This window comes from Mya arenaria, chromosome 5, assembly GCF_026914265.1.
Source record: "Mya arenaria isolate MELC-2E11 chromosome 5, ASM2691426v1".
Taxonomy (NCBI): Eukaryota; Metazoa; Mollusca; class Bivalvia; order Myida; family Myidae; genus Mya; species Mya arenaria.
This window is the reverse complement of record NC_069126.1, coordinates 71,265,475-71,273,119: the sequence shown is the minus strand read 5'-3', so window position 1 is coordinate 71,273,119 and position 7,645 is coordinate 71,265,475. Positions and strand designations below refer to the sequence as shown.

Genomic DNA, 7,645 nt, shown 5'->3' with positions numbered 1-7,645 from the left:
CTGGCTGTGTAGAAGCTGTTCTACCTCACTGGTTGTGTAGAAGCTGTCCTCCCTCCCTCACTGGTTGTAAAGAAGCTGTTCTCCCTCCCTCACTGGCTGTGTAGAATCTGTTCTCCCTCACTGGTTGTGTAGAAGCTGGTCTCCCTCACTGGTTGTGTAGAAGCTGGTCTCCCTCACTGGTTGTGTAGAAGCTGTTCTCCCTCACTGCTTGTGTAGAAACTGCCCTCCTTCACTGGTTGTGTAGAAGCTGTTCTCCCTCACTGGTTGTGTAGAAGTTGCTCTCCCTCACTGGCTGTGTAGAAGCTGTTATCCCTCATTGGTTGTGTAGAAGCAGTTCTCCCTCACTGGCTTTGTAGAAGCTATCCTCCCTCACTGGTTGTGTAGAAAATGTTCTCCCTCACTGGTTGTGTAGAAGCTGTTCTCCCTCATAGGTTGTGTAGAAGCTGTTCTCCCTCACTGGTTGTGTAGAAGCTGTCCTCCCTCCCTGGCTGTGTAGAAGCTGTCCTCCCCCACTGGTTGTGTAGAAGCTGTTCTCCCTCACTGGATTTGTAGAAGCTGTCCTCTCTCCCTCACTGGTTGTGTAGAAGCTGTTCTCCCTCACTGGCTGTGTAGAAACTGTTCTCCCTCACTGGTTGTGTAGAAGCTGTTCTCCCTCACTGGCTGTGTAGAAGCTGTTCTCCCTCACTGGTTGTGTAGAAGCAGTTTTCCCTCACTGGCTGTGTAGAAGCTGTTCTCCCTCACTGGCTGTGTAGAAGCTGTTCTCCCTCACTGGCTGTGTAGAAGCTGTTCTCCCTCACTGGCTGTGTAGAAACTGTTCTTCCTCACAGGCTGTGTAGAAGCTGTTCTCCCTCACTGGCTGTGTAGAAGCTGTTCTCCCTCACTGGCTGTGTAGAAGCTGTTCTCCCTCACTGGCTGTGTAGAAGCTGTTCTCCCTCACTGGCTGTGTAGAAGCTGTTCTCCCTCACTGGCTGTGTAGAAACTGTTCTTCCTCACAGGCTGTGTAGAAGCTGTTCTCCCTCACTGGCTGTGTAGAAGCTGTTCTCCCTCACTGGTTGTGTAGAAGCTGTTCTCCCTCACTGGTTGGGTAGAAGCTGTTCTCCCTCACTTGCTGTGTAGAAGCTGTTCTCCCTCACTGACTGTGTAGAAGCTGTTCTCCCTCACTGGCTGTGTAGAAGCTGTTCTCCCTCACTTGTCAAGTAGAAGCTGTTCTCACTCACGGGTTGTGTAGAAGCTGTTCTCCCTCATTGGCTGGGTAGAGGCTGTTCTCTCTCACTGGCTGTGTAGAAGTGTCCATGTACTGCTGTAAGGTGTGGTCATCTACAGCCATCAAGAGGACACTCTTCTGGCTTGGCTCCATCCACCTCAGACCTGGTATAAATACATGGTTTATCAGAGTCCTCAATTGATAGCAATGTATAAACATGTCTGTTGTAATATTATGCATTACAGGAAAATGTGACTGTATTGTAATGTTCTTATGTAACTTGCAAAACACATCATACCAGCATGCTGCTTGGTGCATAAAGTGGACGTTTTTGTTTAACTGTAATGTTAAGAGCACAAATTTACTTCAGTTTTCTTTTTCGAAATTGTTTCAACTTCAGAAGACGTCAAAATCTAGCACAGAGTTAGACGGGTTACACCAAACATCACACTATCATCAGGATAATAATTGCCTTAATCCGGGAATTAATATTCAACCAAGACTGTATTTCTGAACGGTGATATGATGTCTCAGAAATAATTAATTTCAATGTGTTTCAAAGCAGTTTCAGACATGAATGGTGTATCTAAAGCACAACATACTTAATTCTTTGCTGTTTAGTTTGTAAAAAGATACAAGCTCAGTCTCAAATTTCTCTGGACAAGCCTTGTACATACGAAAAACAAAGGAAGTGACGTTACGTTGAAGTTAATGACAATTTCCAAGATACATCAATACATATAATGCATTTAACGAGCAAATCCATGACATTTTGGAAATATGTTTGCAATATATAAATAGAACTACTGAAAGTTGATTCCCATCAAATTCACTGATATGATGTACTAGGGATTTCGGACCTTAATAAGAAGTAATTAAATTGTTCATTTTAAATTTAAAGACATAATGTAGGAACTTGATTAATCTAATGAAACAGATTATACATAGTTTACACTGCTAGAGATCATAACTGCAGCAACTTTCTGGAGGCCCTGATAAAATCTACAAATTTAATACTCGAATACTCGGATTAAACAACCAAAAAACAGTATTATTTTCAATTTTACTAAAACAACCTGTTTCACTGATAGCATTGTTTTGATAGCAGTGCATAATATCACCGTATAATACACATTGACGTGCATATTATGAATATTGATTGGTTAATGGGCATATTTTTGCAATGATCATCACTTTTGATTGGTAAAAGTCTTTAATTGAGAATTATCCATTTTAAGGAAGTAAACAAAAATATTACAGTATGGAGAAATTTCACTCCGAAATAGTATTTCATAGAGTCAATATTTCTCTTCAAACGGACAGCCGACAGTAAGACGTGTAAATGTACGCTGTGTGGTGTAGAATCTACCTATAACAGTTGCACTACAAGCATTTTCAACCATCTGCGGTTAAAACATGAATACGAAACAATTCTAACCAAACAGCCAGAGGAGCCCCAGCAAACGATGACTGCTTTTTAAGACAGAAGCTTCCGCCAAGCATGATTTTTGCTCAGTTTATTATCAGTAGATGTTGTTCATTTTGATTTCATTACGTGATAAAAAAATTGACATGTATATTATTTATTTCTTCGTATGCGCTATATTTGAAGTGTGATTAGTTCATTTAAGATAAAATAAAAAAGACAAACCAAAAATTAAATGAATGAAACTAAACTTTTTTGTAAGCTCACCTTAGCCGTACGCTGAGGGTGAGTTTTTAGGATCAATGATTGTCCGTCGTCTGTCCTAACATAGTTTGTTAACACTCTAGGGGTCACATTTTTGCCTCAAGTGTCACGAAACTTGGTCGGGATGTTTGTCCCAGTAACTACTTGGAAGAGGTCGAATATGGGTCATCTGGGGTCAAAAACAAGGTCACAGCGCCCAAATATTGAAAAACCTTGTTAACACTCTTGAGGTAACATTTTCAGACCAAATATCCTGGAAATTTGTCAGAAAGGTTGTTTTGATGATTTCTAGCTCAAGGTCGAATATGGGTCATCTGGGGTCAAAAACTAGGTCACAGAGCCCAAATATGGAAATACAAAAAATAAAATTTACAACAATCAGACTACCTTGTTGTATTATGTAAATAAAATGAGGGTTTATTAACATGATGGATATATATATACAAAAATAATTTAAATATACATTTTTTATAACAATAGTATCGATATGATAAGCGGAGTGCACCAGCATAAAGTCAATATTATGTCGTACTAATAATATTAATTGAAACTCTTCCTTTTTATTGCACCGATTATTTAAGAAAAATGGTGTCAATAGGTCTTATGTATTTAGGTTTCCCCCTTTTATATTTTTACCATTTGTAGAAAGCAGGAAGTTTACCAATGACACTTAAAGCAGTTGAAATAATCTCTTAAATCAAGCGCATGACCTGTCAATATTGAAGTAGTACAAAAGAAGCACTTTAAATCAGGAAGTTAAAACATTATAAATCACCTCAAATTGACAAACGAACAAGTATAAACTCAAATTGTATTACAGGGGTTAGCTCAAAAGAGTGAATGTGAATACAATTGATCATTTGGTCAAACATGGTCATAACCGTATTATGTATTACAACATTATTTAACACAAAAAAGTAGGGTTGAGTTAAGGTTTACAATGCACCTTGTCATTTCGATTAAAGAGAATGAATAAAAGAGTTGATGTCATGTATTTTGTCATGGTCCCCTGATACAAATTGTACTGGATAATGTACACATATATTTAGCGTCATCTTTAAAGGGACAAAACTCAAACTACGCCGATCCTTAAATATGTTTCCATTTTAGTCCCATTTCAAATGTTTGTAAGCTTGTATGTGCTCCCCGTAAGGTTACTACAGGTCAGGGTACTGTTCGTATCAGCTTGTATAACTCTTTAACAGGCACGAATGAATTAAGGATTATAAAATACCACTGAACATTCCTAACCACAGCGAAATGACGTTTAGAGTTTTAATTGTCCAGCCAGGTACCATCAAGGTCAATGTTACACTTCATTTACGGGTAAAGCATCAAGTGCTCTCCTTTACAAGCTAAACCATATGCCTGCTCAACAACAGCATACCATCAAGATCAATGTTACACTCCATTTAGGGTTAAACTATCAAGCTCCTTTAAAATGTAAATCAATAACAGCTTATATGTTTGGAAAAGGGCTTTTGTGTTTAATAACTACTATTAAACTTGACATTTAATGTCAATCTTGGAAGCACATGTACATGACAAGTGCCTCTGTGACCAGTGCTGACCAAATCAGTATTCCACTCAAATGGGAAATATGGTCAATTACATATTTTAATAAGTTAATTAATAGATTACACATCTATTTTCAAATTCAGGTTCATGACGTAAGCTTCTACTGCCTTCATTAAATGGCACCCTTTACAATTTTAGTTGTTTCACACATGCACAGAGGGCAGAGCCATCTATGAAAAGGTGTCCGCTCACAACGAGATTTTCTTCTTTCTTATATTTAAAATTACTCCAGTTTACCACTTTAGTGGCAAAATCTCTTTGCAGAAGAGATTTCAACTTTGACACTATTTTCCCACACTTTGTCTGTTGATTTAACACCAGAAGCCATATCAAGAGTTTTATTTTTCTGTCATCATTATTTCTTTACAGTCACTATCTATAACGTCCATGTGACACACCCATGGTCGCAATTCTGTGGTCATCTTTGAATCCATCCACCCAAGAAAGAGGTCCTGCAAAATATCATTCAAAACCACATTAATATCTTCAAATACAATATAAATCATGTGTAAGCTTGAAAATACATACACTAATGCAATGTTAACATCATCAAATGCTACCTATGTGGGGAGAAACAAAGTTTTTAAGAACTACTTGAAGGGGTACAATGACCCGGAAGCATTTCGTTGTGGGCAGACAGCTTTATGGAATATGCAAACCTTAACTTCTTTACACATTAAAAACTATTACTTTTCCTAACTCTTAAGTATGTATTGAAGAAAGAAATACTATTTTTTCAACTTGCCATGAAAAATTGTACTGCAACAGCAATTTAAAAACAGTGTTACTCATTGATGGAATAGATCGGATGGCTACATTTTCTGAGTATTAAATGGAGATCAGATCAATTTGTTTCTAAATATGTTTCTCCAGATATGATTAATAGATTAACATAAAATAAACTAGAACTCCGCGAGTCAGATGTGTCGCCTGATGAATTATTTACTGTCGACATTATAGCTGTTAGATTGGCATTTTATTCATTTATAGACAATGATGTTGCCATTTAACTTTCAAGTGTAGGTTGTATTTTTGTAGAGGGTCACCCAAGGAAGCTTCCTGTAAAGTTTCATTGAATTTGGACTGATAGTTTCAGAGAAGATGTTTTTTAAAGCAAAACAGGAAGTCGGCCATTTTGTTGTTGTTAATCAATCGTAACCCCTTGTTGTATTTTTGTAGAGGGACACCCAAGGAAGCTTCCTGTCAAGTTTCATTGAATTTGGCCAGGTAGTTTCAGAGGAGATGTTCTTTAAGCAATTGTTGACAGACGGACAACGGACACAGACCGATCACAATAGCTCACCTTGAGCACCCTTGAGCACTTCGTGCTCTGGTGAGCTAAAAAAGTGTGCAAGGTAAAGTTAAACATGAAAATTAACAAAGGGCAATAACTCTAATATGGAAGCAAGAGATACAGTTTTTGTGCAGTGCGATCCCCTTCAATAAGATCTATCTATCTATAAAGTTTCAAGTTGATAACTCTTATTAAAGTTTTCGAGAAATGCCCCGGACAAAATTTAAGCTTGAAAATTAACAAAGGGCAATAACCCTAAACATATAGATGCAAGAGTTACGGTTTTTCTGCACTGCACTTTCCCTCAATCAGATATACCTACGGAATAAGTTTCAGGTTGATACCTCCTATAGTTTACGAGATATGCCACGGACAAAACCTAAGCATGAAAATTAAAAAAGGGCAATAACTCTAAAAATATGGCAGCAAGAGTAACAGTTCTTGTGCACTGCACTTGCCCTCAATGAGATCTATCTAGCTATGAAGTTTCAAGTTGATACCTCTTATATTCTTCAAGATATGCCCCGGACAAAACTTTAAGCATGAAAATTAACAAAGGGCAATAACTCTAAACATATAGATGCAAGAGTTACGGTTTTTGTGCACTGGACTTTCCCTCAATCAGATATACCTACGGAATAAGTTTCAGGTTGATACCTCCTATATTTTACGAGATATGCCACAGACAAAACCTAAGCAAGAAAATTAACAAAGGGCAATAACTCTAAAAATATGGCAGCAAGAGTAACAGTTCTTGTGCACTGCACTTGCCCTCAATGAGATCTATCTAGCTATGAAGTTTCAAGTTGATACCTCTTATATTATTCAAGATATGCCCCGGACAAAACTTTAAGCATGAAAATTAACAAAGGGCAATAACTTTAAAACTAAGAAAGCAAGAGTTACTATTATTGTGCACTGCACTTGCCCTCCATGAGATATATCTACATATGAAGTTTCAAGTTGATAACTCTTATATTCTACAAGATATGCCCCGGACAAAACTTTAAGCATGAAAAATAACAAAGGGCAATAACTCTAAAAATATGGAAGCAAGAGTTCTTGTGCACTGCACTTGCCCTCAATTAGATCTATCTACATATGAAATTTCAAGTTGATACCACTAATAGTTTAGGAGATATACCCCGGACAAGCGAAAATGGGACGCGGACGCCGCCGCCGCCGACAAAAGTAACCCCTATATGTCGTCTTTTCACACGACACAAAAACATGATACAGTGTTTGTGTTATGCCTGTTCCTTATCACTGATTTAGTACCTACACTCCATTCAAAATGCGTTTTTATAGTTTTATGATAGAAAAATCATGCATTTCAATATTTGAATAATGATCAAAAATGTAAAAGTTATAAAATGTGATTTATTTTTAGCATATATATATATATATATATACATATTATAGATGTACAATAATAAGCTACAAAATGGTGACTAAAGAAAACCAAAAATCCTTAAAAAAACAGTATTTACTTTCTTATCTCTACACCCCCACCCTCTTACACATTCAATCTGCCCTTAACCCCAAGATGGCTTGTAGCCCAGATTTATTGCTTACCTGAAGTTTGTAGGGGTACAATTGAGAACTTTGCTTTAAACTGCAGGGAGTGTCCGCACGAGCCTCTTGTCTGTGAGGGGAAAGGTGGCTGTGGTGACTGGTGATACCACTCTGCATTTCCGCCCACACACTACATGGAGTATCTGAAAATGACAAAGAATGACAATGCACTTATGAAAACTATACTGGAAATACACCTCGGTACACAGGAAGTTGTCCAATACAGCAGTATAGTCAATAATGCCGAAACATGTATATCTGGCATCATGAGCTGTGCTGGTTCTCTGGTGTCAAAGACACTGCA

At 37.7% G+C, this 7,645-nt stretch overlaps 1 protein-coding gene across 7 annotated transcripts in view; it reads right to left on the bottom strand.

Annotated features, from left to right (window-relative positions):
* Nucleotides 1-3,310: 3,310 nt before the first annotated feature.
* LOC128236056 (uncharacterized) overlaps nt 3,311-7,645 on the bottom strand; it is a 52,338-nt gene continuing 48,003 nt past the window's right edge. For all 7 annotated transcript variants that reach the window (XR_008261235.1, XR_008261234.1, XR_008261236.1 and 4 more), the window contains 2 exons: nt 7,342-7,484; nt 3,311-4,924 (listed from right to left, as the gene is read on the bottom strand). The gene's annotated coding sequence lies outside the window, so the exon portion shown is untranslated. The remainder of the gene's footprint in view (nt 4,925-7,341; nt 7,485-7,645) is intronic.